At 35.8% G+C, this 20,071-nt stretch overlaps 1 pseudogene; it reads right to left on the bottom strand.

Annotated features, from left to right (window-relative positions):
• Window positions 1-9,841: 9,841 nt before the first annotated feature.
• On the bottom strand, window positions 9,842-10,501 carry LOC126024089 (anaphase-promoting complex subunit 16-like; annotated as a pseudogene).
• Window positions 10,502-20,071: the final 9,570 nt, after the last annotated feature.

Below are 20,071 nucleotides of genomic sequence, written 5' to 3'. Positions count from 1 at the left end.
GACTTGTTTTTATGTAGGGCTGGTTTTGAACGATAATTGCAATAGAGCATTTAGCTTGTAGAGACAGGTAAATGGAGTGGCTGCAAAATGATCACCTCTTTTGAGTACTTTAATAGTCAAAGACAAATATGGCAAATCTCCTTTTATCTTGCAGTCACTCTTCTGGCCATCTTAACTGTCTAGAACTCTGGGAATACCTTTGAAAAGAGCTAAATTACCTTGTGACAGCCCTAGCTGCCTGAATCCACTTATGCAATGGACTTGGAAAAACAATTCTTTAGGCTAATGCTCTTTACCTATTTACTCTTACATTAGACATAAGATTCTAACAAGTTGTTTATTAACTTTTTTCACTTTAAGGTTCATTAAAAGGAATTGAGAGGTGGGAGTTTAACATAATTAAGGAGAAAGAAACAAAAGATCACAGTACCTAAACTTAAAAAAAAGGAACAAATTTTGTTTAAAATGTAGTTCAACACAGATATTTACTTTATGTATCAAGAGGTTAACCTATTGGAGGTTGGGGCAATCAGACAGCAAGTAGATTGTTTGCCTTGTACATAGCTGACCCAGGTTTGATCCCAGCCATGCCATATGGTCTGGAGTCTGTAAGAATCTCCACCCTCCAATGAGGCTAAACTATTATTAATAATGATATTTTAATTTATAGTAAAAGCATGTATAACGTATTAGAAATTTTTGCTATAGGTATTTAAATTATAAGAAATGTAATTTAGGGATATGAAAAGTACTTAGTATTATATGTTATAATGATGATACCATATTTATATTTTAAACTGCTGAATAAATGACAAAGCATATTTTACTAAAACGTTAGATGAATTAACTTAATCTGTTTTGCTGACTCCAATTTGTTCCACTGATCATGTAACTACAAAAATTCTGATTTTTGCTAGAGAAGTAATTATAGTCAGGCCTGATATTGGAAATGCAGTTAAATATTTGTTTCTGTAGGTTGGAATAAATATCTTATCTTTGTGAAAATTAATATATTTCATTGTTTTAGACTTGCTTAATCTTCTACTGAATTCTTAAATAACAGAACAAAAGGTGCTGGAGAGACTGGAAAGAGACTGGAGAGAAGTGAGTGCAATGCTGTTGAACACTTCTATAAGAAATTTCTTTGGCTTCTGTTTCTCCCAATTACATTAATAAACTGGGTAAGTGACAATAGTACACACTTAGAAGGGTAATATAAAGGTAAATGAGATAGATGATCCATGAACATTTATTGTGTTCCTGAAAGATAATCTATATTCAATAAGCTTAGACTCTCTTGAATTCAAAAAATAACCCTATCAGGTAAATGATACTTTCTTACTTACTAGAAGAAGAAAATAAAACTCAAAGAGATAAAACAAATGTCCCAGGACACAATATAAGTGAAACATTTTTTAAATATTTGGTTTATATTATGCATTACATGAGAAAAGATACTGCATCTCTTTAAAGGTTTATTCTAAATATTTTTCTTATCCAAGAAGAAAAAGAGCTAAATGCAAATAAAAGAGATACAAAGAAATCAAAATTTTATTTTCACAGGAACTAAATTTTTATTTTTACAAATGTTCTCTGGAATGTATACAGGGTTAGAACTAGGCTTTTTGGAATTATTGTAATCTAACAGAGAACCAACCTTTCATAACTTGACAGCTACATTTACTGAGACTTAGAGAAACCAGCTGATACTTGTTTTAGATCAGTATCTAGTTACCTACTTGTGTTTTAAGAAAATACAAGTAAAAACATTTGTCAATGCAGACTGTTAGTAGAGAAAGGTTATATCTAATCTTTTTCTTACTGGTTGCTTTTTACCTGCAAGGACAAATCAAATAATTTAAGAACAGATCTAGTAAACTAATGTGCCATAGTCAACAGGGATAGTTGAAGCTTTTGATTGTCTACATAGACCTATTGTATCATGGTCTAATATACACAACTCTGAGTAAATGTGTTCTTTCAAATATTTTTGTGTGGTAGTACAATTGGTAAGACATCTGCCTTGCAGAAGGCCTACCTGGGTTCAATACACTGCATCCCATATGGCTTCCCAGCATTCAAGGAGTAATTCCTGAGTGCACAGCCAGGAGGAAGTGCTGAGCACTATATAAGCTCTCCCCCCAAAAAAGTAACAAATAAACAAATAAATGTTTTATACCTCTTGGTCTAAAGCTGTCTTTTCCCAGTGGCAACATGGCCACCTCTCCAAGAGTGGTATGATGCGGAAATGACCCAAGGGGGCATATAGTAGTCTAGAGTGTACCTGGGGGACAATACTTGTTTGTTTGCTTAATGAAAGATGATTTTCAGGGATGTTAAGTCACTGTTTTTTTAAATTTTATTGTGACTGAAGGGCATTACACAGAATTATTTACAGTACATGGTGAAAATAAATGAAGAGCATTCCACCACCAATGTTGTCCTCCCTCCACTCCTGTTCCCAGCATGTCTCTCTTATCTTCCTCCTTTACCCCCCAGAATACTAGTATAACTGGTCTCCACTTTACAGCTTGTTGTAGATTGGGTATCTATTCTGTTGTCATTGACTTTGGGTTTTGTGTTTCAGTCTGATCATTTTTTATTTTCACTACATGTTCATATGACTGGTCCTGGTATCATCATTTCCTCCCCTCAATTTATGAGGCTGAATGATTCAAGTTATGCGATTCTGTTGGAGATAAAAAAAAAGGTTAAGGAAAAGAGAAGAAAAATTTGGTATCAACTATCAAAAAAATGCACCCAGTCAAAAAAAAATCACCAAATAATATCCACAAGAGTGAAAAAGAAAGAAAAAAGTGGAACAAAAAAGAGAAGGAAAATAATATCAAAAACAAAGTAAACAAGAAAAAGGAATGTTGGAGTGGCAGGGTTTGGTGTTCCCCCACTTTTTTTTTGCATAGGCATAGTAAGTATTGGGGGATGATGGAAATTCCCGTGGCCTAGGAGATTCAGGGTTTCTCCACTCTTGAAGCATACTGTCATGGGAATACCCCCTGGTTCCATACATACTCATTGCCATATCCCAGGGTTTTTTTGTTTGTTTGTTTGTGGTGTCAGGAAAGTTTCCTGTCAGTTGTGGATGAGAAAATCAGACCTAATTGGGAGACCTCTATTGCCTATGTAAGCTTAATACCTTTATAATAATGCATCTTACGATGTGTATTCCTAAACATACAGGTAGCCCCTCCATCACTTGTTTTCTTCAAATACCTTTTTTTCAAAATTATTTTTTTAATCTTAGTTTTTTCTATTTGTTCTATTCTTTATATATACATATTTTCTCTATCCTCACCAGTTTTGGTGCTGCTTGGTACAAAAAACAAGAAAATGTCTTGCCTGGAATAAAAGCTCAGACCAGACCACAGATACTTTGTGTGTAGCCTGTCACCCTTACCCAGAATAGCACCAGCAATACAAAAAGACACCATACATTTTTGTATAGGCACAGTAAATAAGGAGAAATCATAGACACAGAAACAAGATCTTATCTTCTAAGGATAAGAACTCACACTTTTTACAGAAGGGTGCCTCTCATCCTGGACATATGTCATGTGGGTACAACTCAGTCTCCACAAGATTGGACAGTGTTAGTTCATTCTCAAACCCCAGATCCCAGACGTAGAACTGAAACAGCTCTCTGCAACACCACCAGGAATGAAGCTCCTTTGGGAGATTTACTTGTGCCAGTGTTAACATGACGAGGACAGCGAGGAAATGACAACTTGACCTAATACCAGGAGGTCCTTATCACATCACCTAACATTAAGTGGAAATCAGAAGATGTATCGTCCTTTAAACTATGAAAAAATAGAGCACTAACTACAGAAAACTGACTTTGACAACTGTGACTGGGAAGAACTTACCTTGAGACCAATCTGGAAAATCCTACCCAATGCTGTAGCCCAGGACTCTTAAAAAAATCAAAATTTCTTAGTACAGAGACCCAATTTTGACAACAGAGACTGAGCAGAACCTTTGGAACCATAATTTACTAGACTTCAGCTTAGGGACCAAGCAAAATCATGGAGCACATGATACAGAAGACTGAACACACCAACAATAATGGAACAGAACCTCTAGAACCATAAAGACTCTATCCTAGACCTTGTCCTAGGACCTGTGAAAATACCAAGATTGCTAGCTACAGTGGCCTGATTTTCTCATCCACAGCTAAGTAACTTTATCCTTTTTTACTGAAATGAGGCCAATAGTTGAAATACATTTGAGAACTATTTTCTAAAGAAATAGACCATAATTTTTGTTTGGCTATTCCAGATATACTCTTTGTTTCTCTTTGTTCTCAGCTTTGCAATAAACAAATGAAAAGCACATCTTTCCTTTTCTTTAAACAATGAGTTTAAGCTAAAAAAAAAAGGGGGGGGGGGAAGAAAAAGCAAAACAAACAAAACATTTAGTACCAATGAGCCAAAAACTCCTACCTAGATTAGATCCAGGGAGGATAAGAAAGATGAATTCAATAGCAACTTCACAAAGAAAATAAAAACTAAACCTGTCCTAATCCTTTCAGTTTAGGTTTGTGTTTACATGCGCTCACAGAGAACTGAATACCATGGAAATAAGTACTGTACTATCAGCAAGCGGTGATGAGGGAATTTATTCAGAACATAAGTGCTCTTTGGGCCAAGAGCTCTCAGAATTAGTATCTGCAGTTCATTGACTTCAGGAGAGGGCCTTGTAACTCAGAGAAGTACCGCATTGAGGATGTTAAAGTTGAAATTTCAGTTGCATCGCGAATCTCAACACGCTTCTAAGCCTCTTCTCCTTCTGGCTGATTTTAATTCAAATCTTTTCTCTGCACGAGTCAGCAGGGGTCACATGCAGAACATGAAGTTTGTTCACCCCCCAAACAGTAGGTTTTAGAACTGAGGAGAACTTCAGTGATTAGGCAAGGCTCTCCTGTTTCATGCAAGTGCAGTGAGCCCTGGAGAGAATGTGACCACCAAGGGTGTTGAGTAATTAAGCGAAGACTTGATTGAATTCCATCTCCTACCTCAGAGTTCTTTCCCCATCATTTTACATCCTAAAACATTCATTATCTGAATTGCTATATAGTCTTCATTTCGCTATTTTAAATTTTAGTTAAAAAAATTCGTCCTCGGTTTGTAAGCACATTAAATAGGGATGACTATGTCAAATGTTTTTGTTTTATGTCAAATGTTTGCTTCACCATTGTGCCTAGTCATTTGCTTAGCTGTGTCCCTAAGCTTGCTTAGAAATTTGAGAGTGACTCTGAACCTTCAGTGAAGAAAAATAAAACTTAAGAAAGTGGTCTCTGAATTTTCTCTGTATGTGAATAAATCATTAAGTTATATTTATGTTCTTTTAAAAATGAATTTAAGTGACCTCCAGGGGATATGATAAGGATTGTGTCTAGTGATATAGGTAAATATATAGTAGCTCACTGTATATGTACAAGTAAATGTAAAAAATGATATTTTAAGGGGCCGGAGAGATAGCATGGAAGTAAGGCATTTGCCTTTCATACAGAAGGTCAATGGTTCAAATCTCGGCATCCCAAATGGTCCCCTGAGTCTGCCAGAAGTGATTTCTGAGCATAGAGTCAGGAGTAACTCCTGAGCAGTGCCGGGTGTGACCCCCCCAAAAAATGATACTTTAAAATAAATGAGAATTTTGAGTATTTCTTGGGATTTCTATTATCTAATGGATGGAGGAGTAATGGGTACAGTAAGCAGATAATATTATGAAGGAGAAAAAGCAAAAATATGCCTTCTTTGAATTATTAATGTTTTAATGGAAATTTAGCAAGATACAACTATAAAGATCTGTATTATAGTAACTCTGTGATGCCTAATGTTCTATACCACCTTCTTCATACCCACTTAAAATATTGTCTGCAAATGAAAGATTTGAACTGGTAAGTGAACATTCTGCTTTATGAGGCTAAGCACATCATCTGCCTTGGATTATATAAGACTCTAGTCAATGATTCCATTATAATTAATTTATTTTTAAGGATAGAGTAATATTATACTTACTATTAGGTCAAAAGGTAAGTGTAAATGAAATACTCTTATTTTGTGTCCATCTTATTTAGAAAAGAATAGTTAATGATTTAAGTTGGTGATATTAATTAATATTTCTGTTTTTCTTCATATGTAAAATATTATGAAAAATTTATCATGGTTGAAATAAAAGACAGACTCAAAATAAGTTAGCACAAGGGAAGCACTGATCATAGAAGTGTGGGACTCACCAAAGGCAATTTGTCAAACTTTCATCACCCGCAAATCTCAAGTCTGATTTTATGGGAACCAGAGAAAATGAATAAGCTGCCTTTGTATACACAGGGTGTTAGGGCCATAAGATGGTCCCAGCCAGTGTGTGGGCTATTGTGATGCTTGTCCCAAAGCATAGATACTTAAGGTCTAGCATATTTAACTGCATTTTCAAAAGGAGGGAGATCTTTTCTAGCTGCCAGCTTACCATACAATGAGGGGAAAGTTCTATATAATTTAACATAAATCGTGTAGTTATAGGACAGATTCTAATTTGCACTCTAAGTGGGCCTGCATTTACCAAAAGCTTTTATTTGGCGATATGTTGCTGTTCTATCCACTCTATAAAACACAAAGATCAGACTCTAGGATTTAGACATCCCTTGTTTAGATTTGTGAGGCTGATTCATGTCTCATGCACACCCTTTTCTGTTTCAGATATATGCATTCAAAATAGGTATGTATCTAGTTTCATTCTTCATGAGTATGAAAACATTAACTATTCTTAAAATATTATTATAAATGATACATTAAAATAGGTATGCTTCTTGGTCAGATTTTTCTAATTTGGTATATTCCATGCCTTTCTGGTTATCATTTAGAGAACCTTGAATACCTGACAAGAATCCTGGCCAATAAAAGTAGATGATATGAGGAAAAAAGGAAGTTTCCAATTATGCCCTAAGAGTAATATGACAGCCAGCTTTCATTCTGGAAGTTTCCAAAAACTTGCAAATGTAAAGGATGAAACAAAAGATTTTTTTTTATTATTCTGCTTTTAAATAAACTTAAGTGTATATAATAGGCAGCAACTTCAATAACTCTGAAGCTAGAATAAGTGGTACTATTTTGTCATACTTTTATAGGAAACACATATGTGGCAGTGTCAAAAATTCATACGTATATGTCAAAACTTTTTATTTGTAGTCTAAGAAGGAGAAAACAGTGTTAGAATGAGAGCAAAATCTCATTGTGCCTAATATTACTGTCTAATTACCTGCCTCATTGAAGATTCTAATGTGGCTGGAGAACTTTATATGATGCTGGCCACCAACTTGCCTTAAGAAATAAAATTTCCTCAGCTAAGTAATCAACTAATCCAATAACTGAACATAATCTATTGACAGTAACTCCATATAATTGCTTTTTTTTTTTCTTTTTTGGGTCACATCTGGTGACTCTCAAGGGTAACTCCTGGCTATTTGTTCAGAAATATCTCCTGGCTTAGGGGACCATATGGGACGTTCTGGGATCAAATGGCTGTCTGTCCTAGGTTAGCGCATGCCAGGCAAATGCCCTACAGCTTGTGCCACAACTCCGGGCCCATATAATTGAATTTTGTTGTTGCTGGTTTGGGGTCACATCCATGGATGTTCAAGGATTTCTCCTAGGTCTTCACTTAGGAATTTTATTGATTATTGGTTGTTAAATTTTCTCATTCAAGGAATTAAATATACTCATTACCAGTGAGATTTAAAAATTCCTATGAAGGTACATAAACATCAGAGCCACCACCGTCATTTGTAGCTAAAAGTCCAGGAATATTACTGGTTTTACTGGCCACAGGAATAGCTAAATTCAGAACAAAACTGGCTGAAATAACTGAGCTTCTTTTTCTTTCTCAAACCTTTATATTTGACACAAGATTCACCTTATGACATGATGACTGAAAGCAACTTTTGTCCTTATTACAACTTCACCCTCTACACAGACACACAAGTTAAACAGTATGTTGAACATACACAAACACATACACACATGCGCATGCTGCAAAGACTCTTCATTGGACTGAATACAATTATATCCTTACTTCTGAACCATTTTCTGTGGACACGTGAATATAGCAAGATGATGTGCTGAATGGCTTTACCTTTGTTTCTCTCTGTGTCCTCTGAAAAATGTAAAATTGGAGAAAAGTTTACTTCCCAGGGGAAAAATAAACTTTGAAGGCTACCATAGTTTATATAATGAATAGGAGCTAGGAAGGAAAGTTCATCAATATACAATATTTGGTTATTTGATTAATTTTATTGGTTATTGGTTACATTTTCTCATTCTTTGACTTAAAGAGCCAACTAGACTTTCCCAAATAAGTCAACCACTTAAGCTCTAATAATCAAATTCTTTCTTTGTCTTGTGTGGCTTCTCTATAAAAATCTTTCTTTTGGGACCAGAGCTATAGCACAGCATTTACTTGTACATGACCAACCCTGGCTTGGTCCCTGGCATCCCATATGATTCTGTGATCACTGCTGCTGTGTGGTACATAAACAAACAAACAAAGCAAAACATTCTCTGGATTAAAGAGATAGCTTAGCAGTCTGAAGTGCATGTTTTGAATGTTTCAGGGCAGAGAAATTTCTTCTTAAGCCTCCCACATTCTTTTTTTTTCTATAGTGTTTTCTATCCTAAATACTGAATATAAATGAACTTATATAATAGGTGGTCTCTTATGATGGAATTCTCTCATATGTAAAATGCTTTCAAAGTTCTCTTATATAGCATTTCTATGATCATGCCCTTAATTTAAAGACTTTATAATATACGTTAGTATAAACACCACCCATTTTATTTAGCCCATTTTTCACTTGTTAGTTATTTGGATAGCTTCCAAATATATTGACTATTATGAAGAGATTTGACTTTTTCCTTTTTTATGAGGGGTTTTTAATCATTTGCCACGTATCTATTGATTATTTCCTTTTTTTTTTCCAAAGGATTTTGCCCACTACTTTATTTTCTTTTTTTTTTTTTTTTTTTTTTGGTTTTTGGGCCACACCCGTTTGACGCTCAGGGGTTACTCCTGGCTATGTGCTCAGAAATTGCCCCTGGCTTGGGGGGACCATATGGGATGCCGGGGGATCGAACCGCGGTCCGTTCCTTGGCTAGCGCTCGTAAGGCAGACACCTTACCTTTAGCGCCACCTTCCCGGCCCCTCACTACTTTATTTTCAACACTCAAAAAAAGACTCCTTCTGCTAGAATCTGACGTGCCTTGAAGAGATTAGAAAAAGTTAAGATTCTACTGCATTAAATGTTCAGTGAAAAACAGAGGCAAACCTCCCTCTCCACAATCCCCAAACATACAAGCATTTTCTCATTTGGACAGATGGGGGTATAAAACATATTCATCTGCAGATATTTTTGGTCAAAACTGCTGTATTTTCCTGCCTGGATCCTGACCTAAGCCTTGTGTGGTGAATGAATCCTAGACACAACATGAATGACAAAAGAGAGAGATCTCTCAGTTTGGGTTATTTTTCGCATGCATCTAGTTTAGAAATAGCTCTGAAAGCCAACCTCTTAGTTTCTGATGGTCTTCATCGGATTCCGATGCTTTATTTTTTTTTGGGGGGGTGCTACACCCGGTAGTGCTCAGGGGTTACTCCTGGCTTTGTGCTCAGAAATCACATATGATATCCCATATGGGATATCAGGAATCAAACCCAGGTTGGCTTTGCGTGAGGCAAACACCCTTCCTGCTGTGCTATAGCTATAGTACCAGCCCTGCTTCTTTATTTTTTTTATTTTTCACAGGCTTAGGAAGTGAATTCATGGCCTCAGACACTGCTGTAGTTGCTGTAAATGGGCTTGCTCTAGCCTTAGGACTTAGTAAAATAAACAGAATCTCCCCAAGCATTTAAATATTTGTTGCATGTGGACAGGTACAAAGAAACAAACGGAAGTGAGTGCACAGTGAGCAATGGAATGGTGACTCTGAGCTGTGGGGGTGGGATGGGGTAGGACTGGAGTGGGGTTGGGGGAGTTGAGCAGGGGGTTGCAACCAGGACCTTCTCTGAGTGGCTTCCACCAACCCCAGACTCAGCCCGAGGATGGTGTGAAGCCCAGCAGCTGCTCCATGTGCTTGAACCGCCACTCATCAGCCTCTAGCTCTTCCACCAAACCGGCGAGTTTTTCCATCTGAGCAACTTGCTGATCGTGCTTCACTTGTTTAAGTGTTGACGCTACTTGATAGCTGAATACGGACTAACAGAAGAATCGCTCAGAACCATCTGCCAGCATCTCTCCGGCTCCTTTGGGGTAGGTGAACAGTGCCTTCCGAGGTGATGCGAGGTCCGAGACGCTGAAGCCTGAGCCTGTGATAGAGCTTCCACTGACACCTCCTGCCGAGGATGATGATGAAGGTGCTGCCATTTCTCCTACAGTGGAGTCCACTTCACTCCTCTGCATTTCGGACACGTTCCATGCAGCCCCGCCCCTAGGCCGAGGCGGAGCAGCTGCTAGGCGACTATTGATTATTTTCTGTTTTGTTAATTCTCTCTTTATAGATACCTTTCTTCATGTCAGTATCACATTGCTTTGATGACTATCATTTTGGATTTGAATTTTCAAAGTCTGAGTTCTCTCCAATTTTTTTTTTTTTTTTTGTAATATTTAAAAAGTCTTCTTGGCTCCTTGGAGCTCGAGTGGTGGTGCTAGAGGTAAGGAGTCTGCCTTGCAAGTGATAGCCTAGGACAGACCATGGTTAGATCCCCCCGCATCCCATATGGCTCCCAAGTCAGGAGAGACTTCTGAGCACATAGCCAAGAGTAACCCCTGAGCATCAACGGGTGTGGCCCCAAAACAAAACAAAAAACCAAAAAACCCACAAATAAAGTCTTCTTGGCTCCTTTACAACTTAATAAAATTTACAATATGATTATGAATTTTTTGATGATTATGATTGCAAAGTCAGAGCGAAATCTGATAGGGAATATGTTGAATAAGTAACTATGGCATATGATCATTTTTGTTTGTTTTGGGGCATATATATTTAGAAAACACTCCTGGTGATGCTGGGGGTGGAGGGCATATGGATCCAAGAATTCAGACCCAGTCAGCAGAGAAAGCACATTTCTTGCTGTATATTCTTTCCACACCAGTGGGTGCTATTATTTTTTTTAAATATTAGGTTTTAATATCCGTTAGTGAATTAACTAAGTATTTTAACTCATTTAAAGATTCCTTATTTATTACCAACATGTCTTACAGGCTTTTTGTGGTTATAAGAATTTTAAAGAAGTGCTCTGCGAGCATTCCCAAAAATTTCAGCTAAGCAAAAGTTTTTAGGAAAGCCATGTAAGAGCCTGAGTATGCAGTGCTGCCTCAAATCTGAGGGTGTGGGGACCACCAGGGTTATTCCTGTGGCACTTGGATGCTTTGAAGGCTATAATCAGTGATGTTAGATGGTGGGATACCATGCAGTACCAGGAAACAAATTAAGGCCTGGTGCATGCCACACATGTTCCCTAACAACTAGATTATCTATATTTCCCTATTTTCAAATATTTTAAAAGTCTATTTTTAATTAGTTTTTATCATCCAGAGTCAATAGAGATGAAGTCCAGGAAGACCAGTCCATAGTAGCAAGCTTGCCACAAATAGCTAAGGAGAGGAAAGAAAGGACCACTCTGACTATTAGAGTTGGAAATGATCAATCTGGATAAGTACTGAGTGTGAAAAGAGATAAATTGATAAGCCATGATACCACTTCAGTGAAGGTTGTTCTACACTATATGACTGAAAAAAAAGAAAAAACAACAATTATATTATGAAAAACCATGCAAACCAAAGTGTTTAAGTAGTTTTTAAAAATTAAAATTTTTTTCTAAAGAAAAATTTATAGGAGTCGGAGCAGTGGTGCAAGCAGTAATGTGTCTCTGCCTTGCGTGCGCTAGCCTAGGACAAACCTAGGTTTGATCCCCCAGCGTCCCATATGGTCCCCCAAGCAGCAGCAATTTCTGAGTGCATAGCCAGGAGTAAACCCTTGAGCGTCAACGAGCATGGCCCCAAAGTAAAACAAAACAAAAAATTGTAAAAATGTATATATACAGGGGGCGTTTGAACATACCTAGTATTGCTCAAAGGTTATTACTGGGTCAATGTTTAAGAATTACCCTTAGGTGCTTTGGGGGATGATATGTAGTTCTAAGAATTTGAACCAAAGTCAGCATATTTTAAAGTCCTTACCTTAATCTCTGTTTTTTCCAGCCCTGTTTTTTTTTTTGTTTTTTTTTTTGGTTTGGGGCCACACCCGGCGGTGCTCAGGGGTTACTCCTGGCTGTCTGCTCAGAAATAGCTCCTGGCAGGCACGGGGGACCATATGGGACACCGGGATTCGAACCAACCACCTTTGGTCCTGGATCAGCTGCTTGCAAGGCAAACGCCGCTGTGCTATCTCTCCGGGCCCCCAGCCCTGTTTTCTTTCCATTATTTTCTCGTATGTGTCTGTACTCAGGTCTTGTTCCTGGTTTTGTGCTCAGGGATCACATCTGGGAGTTTGGGCATTAAATATTTGTGTATTATTGTTGGGTTAGTTGCATGCAAGATAAATAAATGCCTTGCTCATTGCTCTGTCTCTTTAATCCTGACTTTTCTTTATAATTGCAAAGAGTATTAGACATTACCAAGTGAGCCTTTTATAGTTATTTTATTGAAACAATATTTTATTCTCTATTTATGTCATGATACATTGATTGAGTTTAGCTTACAAAACTAAGCATGCTTCTTTGAGATAATTCCCACTTGGTTGTCATGTTTCATTATTTTCATATTTTGCTGGATCTAATTTGCCAATATTTTGTGAAGTATATTTCCATCTACATTCAAGACATATTCTTTTGTAGCTTTAAAAAATCATCTTTATCTATTTTGGTATGAGTTACAATGCTTATCTCATAGAATGAAATGAAAAATGTTCTTTCCTATTTTTCACTAGGGTTTGTAAGAGTTGGTAATAGTTTTCCTTTAAATGTTTTGTGGAATTAAGTGCTGAAGCCAGATGGACCTGCCTTTTTTGTGTGTGTGGTTTTTCATTACTAATACAATCTGTTCATTTATTATATATCTACCCAGATGGTTTAGATCTTTTTGAGCCGGTTTTGGCAGTTAGTGTCTTTCTAGAAATTTTTCCATTTTATCTGCATTATATTTTTATTTTTATTTTCACACAATAGTTTAATAGTACTCCTTTTATTTTGATTTCTACAATAAGTTCTCATTTTTTATTTCAATGATTTGAGCATTATTTTTTTCATATATAGCTAATATTATATAGCTAATATATATTATATATCTTATATTTCATATATAGCTAATAATAATCATTATAGCTATAATTTTGCAAATGTATTTGATCTTGTCAAAGAATACACTTTTGTACTATTAAAATTTTCTAGTGTTTTTACATATCAGCAATTCTGCTATAATATATTTTTTCCAGTGTTTGCTATTTTGTCTTTTACTCCTAATACATTGTCAAATAGTGAAAAGTTAGTTTATAGTTTGAGAATTTCTTCCTGTTCATATTAACAGCTATACATTTCTTCTAAGTATAATTTTGCTTCATCCTATTTGTTTTGACGTGACTCCCTTTAATATTTTTGAAAATATATTTTAATGTTCCTTGTGATTCCTTGAATACATTAATTATTTTGGAGATTGATGTTTAATTATTTTTTTAGTAAAATAAAATAGTTTTATTTAAATAAATTTACTTATGAAATATGAGAAATGTGCTGAGACATGAAGAGATGTGTTTTTAAGAGAAAACATGAGCTTTTCCAGAAGTGAAAAGAAGTCCAGAATATAAGTCTCTGGTACTGATGTGGACAAGTCTGCTGGGTAGAGAATGTGCCCTGTATAACTTTACAAATTTTGATTGCTCCGTATATAAAAAACTTAAAACAATCTCATTATTGCCATAGGATTCTAGATTGTCCTAGTAAACTTGCTGTTTAATTCTTATCTACTACTACTTTTTTAACTCTCTGCTATTAACTATTTCTTTTAAAAGACATTTTATTTTAGTCAGAAAGTTGACTATCATTTTCTGTCCTCTTAAATATATTGAGATTTGTTTTATAGCTTGACATATAGTCTATACTGGGCAGTTTGGATACACTTGAGATACACTGCTGATATCTGAGAATGTAATCTGTAGACATCTACTAGAGCAAATTAGTTTAGTATTGCTGACATTTTTATTTCTGCACTGATCTTTTGCTTAGTTATCCTAGCCATTATAGCAAGTCAGAGTGATGTTTTAGTTATTATTGTTGAATTGTATCTTTATGTATTTATTTATAAAGATTTTCATTTAATCTTAATTTATTCTATAGTTTTTGCTTCGTGTATATTAAGATTCTTTTAAGTGCCTATATAGTTACAAATGTTATATCTTTGTTCATTGTTTTAAAAAGCTCATGCTTAAACTTCTATACATATTCTGTTCTTTCATGAATATGTTCAGTGACCTTTGCTTTATGGAAACTTTCCAAAGTCCCTACTTCCTCATGAAACAAATTTCTGAGACACAATTCATCGACTGTGGTTACTGTTAAGTTTGTTCCTTAGAAATAGAAAGCCTGTCTAGAGTACAGGTGGAGGTGGGGTGGGGAGGAGGGAGATTTGGGACATTGGTGATGGGAATGTTGCACTGGTGAAGGGGGTGTTCTTTACATGACTGAGATCCAACCACAATCATGTTTGTAATCAAGGTGTTTAAATAAAGATATTAATTTAAAAAAAGGTGGAGCAACAGTATAGCAAGTATAGAATATACATTACGTTGGCTGACCTTGGTTCAAAGCTCAGTATCCCATATATACCCCTACCCCATCAAATATGATAGCTGAACAGTATTGATGTATGATCCCAAACTACAAAAAATATTTTAAATAATAGCAAATAAATGATAATAAATTCTTAAATTTCAATTATTAGAAAAAAGTTTATCCCTTAGTCAACCATAACTTCAGGAGCTTATTGCTATCATCAGCACTTTGTTTAGGTCTTCTTGGCTTGCTTAGTACATAATTTAACACTCATATAAAAAGTATGCTCATGGGGCCAGAGAGATAGTGCCAGAAGTAACCCCTGAGCGCTGTCAGGTGTGACCCCCCCCCCCCAAAAAAAAGTATGGTCATGTTTTTAAAGGGTTGTATTTGTTTTATATATATTTTAGACCTATATTCCACAGTTAAGAAGGCAAAATTAATTTTTAGAAATGTCCATACAGTTGTTTTATTTTTTTAATTGAGGTTGAAACAGATAACAATCCCATCAACTGTGAGTGGGTTGGTTGTGGTGAAATGGTAGCCATCATTGACTGCTGGTGAGAATATTTCTTGGTTTTCTTGGTTCAGTCTCTATACTAACAAGTTTGTAGAATTTTCAAAACAAACAAATAAACAGATCATCTTTGCTACACAGTAATTCAATATCTTGGCATATTCTCTACACTCACAAAAATACTAATATCAAAAGATATTTTTACATACCTATTTACTTTTTTTTTCTTTTTTTTTTTCGGGCCACACCCGTTTGATGCTCCAGGGTAACTCCTGGCTAAGTGCTCAGAAATTTCCCCTGGCTTGGGGGGACCATATGGGATGCCGGGAGATTGAACCACGGTCCTTCCTTGGCTAGTGCTTGCAAGGCAGACACCTTACCTCTAGTGCCACCTCACCGGCACCTCACATACCTATTTTCATTGCAGCACAGTACAACAACCACATATGCTTAACACAAATATCTGACAGATGAATGGATGAAAAATAATGATGTAAATGTGCAGGAAAAATATGCAGCTCTAAAAAGAATGAGCTATTACAGTTTGCTGCAACTTGAACAAACTGATATTCTGAGTGAATTATGCCATGGGATAAAGACAAGCATGGTATAATGTCATTTATAAGTGGTATACAAGGAACCAAAAAGAAAGTATTAGTTATGAATAGTTAATATTTATTGCTAACAATTTTAGGCATTAGAGTTAAAAACTGAAAACTAAATGAGGTAAAATTTGATGGTGGTGATGTTGAGATAATTGTACCAAGATCATAAATCAGACAACACTATAGTAAAAATTAGCTAATTATATACATTTTTAAAAGCAATAAATATTCATTTTCATTAAACTCCCACTAATATTGGATGCTTTTTATATAGGCTATTATCACTGATAGAAGTGGTGTCTTGTTTAGATTTCTTTATCCATTAGAAAAAAAATAATATTCTTATTCTCATCAGAATACTTTCCTTGTGAAACTTTTTATTAAACTATACTCAATTTTGGATGAATATTTTTGGTTATTGACCTTCATGTATGTGATATATTGAAAGATAATTTTGATGATTCTGGAATTCTTGGTTGTCTCATGTTTTGTCACCTTTAAATGTGTCTTTCATTATATTTGTACATTCAGGGTTTTAATAAAATTAAACATTCTTAGTGTTTTTATTTTTACTAATAACAATGGGTACATGTATCTTTATAAATGTGTATTTAAAATTTTATTTTTATTTAGCTCATGAATCTTAAAATTTTGATGATTATATTTTGCTGTAATATTTTAATATTTATAGATATATGGCAAAATGCTATAGCAAAACATATAACCTACTATATATGTATACATACAAAGATATCTAAATATAATTAAACAAAAGTGTTGATTTCTGTTACTCTTTAATATACATATTTTAATCAGAATTAGAGAATATTAGTCAGTTTAACTCATGTCCTATCTTCTTGTTCTTGTTTTTCTATTGGCTTTCATCTATATTTGTGCTTCAATTTAAACACTTTCTTTTGGGGGGGAGCAAGGGGTTTGGGTCACACCCGGAAGCGCTCAGGAATGATTCCTGGCTCTATGCTCAGAAATCGGCCCTGGCAGGCACAGGGGACCATATGGGATGCCGGAATTCGAACCGATGATCTTCTGCATGAAAGCCAAAGGCCTTACCTCCATGCTATCTCTCCGGCCCCAATTTAAATACTTTCTATTGGTAGATCTTCAGGTTAAGTAATATAGCAATCCTGGGGCCAGAGAGAGAGCACAGTGGCAGGGTGTTTGCCTCGCAAGCAGCCGACCCAGGACCAAAAATGGTTTGAATCCCAGCATCCGATATGTCTCCCCATGCCTGCCAGAAGCTATTTCTTCGCAGATAGCCAGGAGTAACCCCCTGAGCGCAGCTGGATGTGGCTGGCCCCCCAAAAAAAAACAAAACAAAACAAAAATAATACAGCAATCCCTATTTGATCTGTTAAATTGTCTTAGTATGTTCTTACTTCAGAAAACATATAGTTATTACCACTTAAATATTCCATTTTAAACATTTGCTGTTTATCTTTCTCTATAGTGTTTAACTTACTATTTTTCTAAAAAGTCTCATTTGCTAATGCTAATAATGTGATCATATCTTAAATATTCTCATTGGTATTATCTTTTTCAGTGACTTTTTTATTCTAAATATTTTTCTCCATTCTTTTTTAGTTATTGAGCCACAGCCAGAAATGCTCAGGTTTTACTCCTTAGATATCACTCCTACTGGAGCTGTGGAAACATGAGGTGCTGGGGATCAAACTGAGTCAGTCACATGAAAGGCAAACATTACCTGCCATACTATCTCTTTGGTTTCTAGGTGTTCTTTTCTAAATTGTGTGTCAACATTGAACATGATCTATTGTGAACTATCTGACTGGTTTCATTTTCTTATTTTAAAAAAATTACTGGCTTTGTGGTAAGTGCAGTAATCCAGACATTGAAAATAACCTCCTGAATTTTTGTGTACTTTGAAGTATGTCTGTTGAGAGAATCCGTTTTGCTAATACAGGGTTCTTACTCTAAGCATGTGGTTATTGTTGTGTCATGACTTTTTATTTTTGGTCATAATTGAAAACCTGCATTAATTGCTAATAGTTTGTCTTGGCCCAAATCAGAGCATCTCTTCAGGGACATAGGATAAAATCTCTTTTTTAAATATCAGCTTTTCAGGAGTTGATCATATCTATGCTCTTATCCAAAGAGCAGAGAAATATTTTATTTAATGCAACTGTCTCCTCTCCTCCCCTCCCTTCCCTTCCTCCCTCTTCTCATTTCCTCCATCCCCTCCCTTTTCCCTCTCCTTCCTTCCCCTCCCCTCGCTTTCACTCCCCTCTGTTCTCCTTCCCTCCCCTTTCCTCTACTCTCCTTTCCTCTCCTCTCTTTTGTTTTTCTCCCTTTGTCTCCCTCCCTACTTCGCTCCTGTTCTATTCTGTCTTCCCCTCCCCTTCCTTCCCCTCCTCTCTCTTCTCTCCTCTCCCCTTCTTGCCTCTCTTCTCCTCGCCTTTCTTCTCTCCTCTCTTCTTTCTTCTCCTGTCTTGCCCTACCCTTTCCTCCCCTCCTCTCACTTGTCCTCTCCTCTCCTCTCCTTTCTTCCTCTTTCCTCCTCTCTTCATTCTTGTTTATTACAAGCCTATTTCCACATGACATTTTTTACTCAATTATCCTGTAGGAGATTTTAGTTTTTGAAAATACTCTAGGAGAATGAAAAAGTGAATGTGGAGCTCATTTCATTAATTTTCTCCTCTCGCGGAATATAGTCTTACTTCATTTGCTTTCCAGTAACTTACAGCTGTTTTATTTTATTGAATCTGGTTTATCATACAGGGATAACTTGATACTTAGTAAAGCAAGCCTTGGTTGTTGGTATTTAAAACCAGAGGATTGTTTCAGGTCTATATGAGAGTTGGATAGTATAAGAAAATACTTGAGGCATGGGTATTTAAGGAATTCAAATATAAGAAGGACCTAACAAAAAAGACTAAGAAAGAAAAGTTATGAAGATAAACAGAGAAATAAAAAAGATCTAGAAGCTCTGAGAGGCCAGTAACAAAGAAGGTTTGTGATGCAAAGGAAGTGAACTTGCTACTACTAGGCCAATGTTACTACTAGGCCAATAAAATATGGAAACAGCTTATTCACTTTATGTTGCAGAAAACATGTCAAGGATTAGCTTCTGTTTCCAGATTGTATTCATTTGAGATGACGTTTTGATTTTCTTTTCATGTAGGAAAGATAGTTCTATCTCATTGAAACTATTGTAAATTGCATGCTATAGGATATATATATGTATATATATATGTATATATATATGTGTGTGTATGTGTGTAGGATGCATATTTTTCAATATCATGCACTCTGTTTTGGAAATCAATTAGGCACATTTCTTTTGTTCATGCTCTAGAATTCATCTAGAACCTTAACGTAGAGGTCTGGCAAACATTTTGATTGTAGACAAATATTATTTGGTGGGACCTCCCAAGTGGTGCTAAGAGGATTTGAGGGCTACCACCAGTGATACTTAGCCTACAAAGTCAGTGGCTTCATGGTAGCACTTCAAAATATGGCCTGGAGATGCTCAGGAAAATCACTCTTCAATCCTTAGTGGTGCTTACTTGTTGCTGCTCAGGAGACCACATCATGCAGGAAGAGTCTTAAATATTTTACTGCTTAACCATTGGATTTTCTTTAATTATGCTCTCTAAATGCTGTTTTAATTAAAATTCTTTTGCATATAATTATTTTATATAGAACCTAGTGCATGTTCTGTAAAAAATAATAAACATGACAAAAAGTACTAATCATGAAGCTGCTTTACTTATCATTAGGCAATTTCTAGGCTTGCCCATTTGGGGGAAATGTTGAATCCATCAAATGGTTGTATAGTTTCAGATCTATTTTTGTTCTTCCTTCAAGCCTAAAATGCACAGATTCCGGTATCTTAGGTATGAATGAGATCTTTCTCAACCAAGAGTTCTGTGAACAGAAATCTAAGAGGAAATGATACTCATTTTGTCTTTCAATACTCTAACGTTTTGTAAAAAATGAATCATTTTCTGCAAAAGACAATTATCCATTGCTAGTTATCTGTCTAGCAGGTGAACAAAAATGTCAGCCACAGTTATATTTGTAACTCTGGCTTTGGCATTTATGTTTATCTGGAAAACATTAATTTTCCTAGATGGTA

Source organism: Suncus etruscus, chromosome 12 (genome assembly GCF_024139225.1).
Source record: "Suncus etruscus isolate mSunEtr1 chromosome 12, mSunEtr1.pri.cur, whole genome shotgun sequence".
Lineage (NCBI taxonomy): Eukaryota > Metazoa > Chordata > Mammalia > Eulipotyphla > Soricidae > Suncus > Suncus etruscus.
This window is presented reverse-complemented; position numbering and strand designations above follow the sequence as displayed.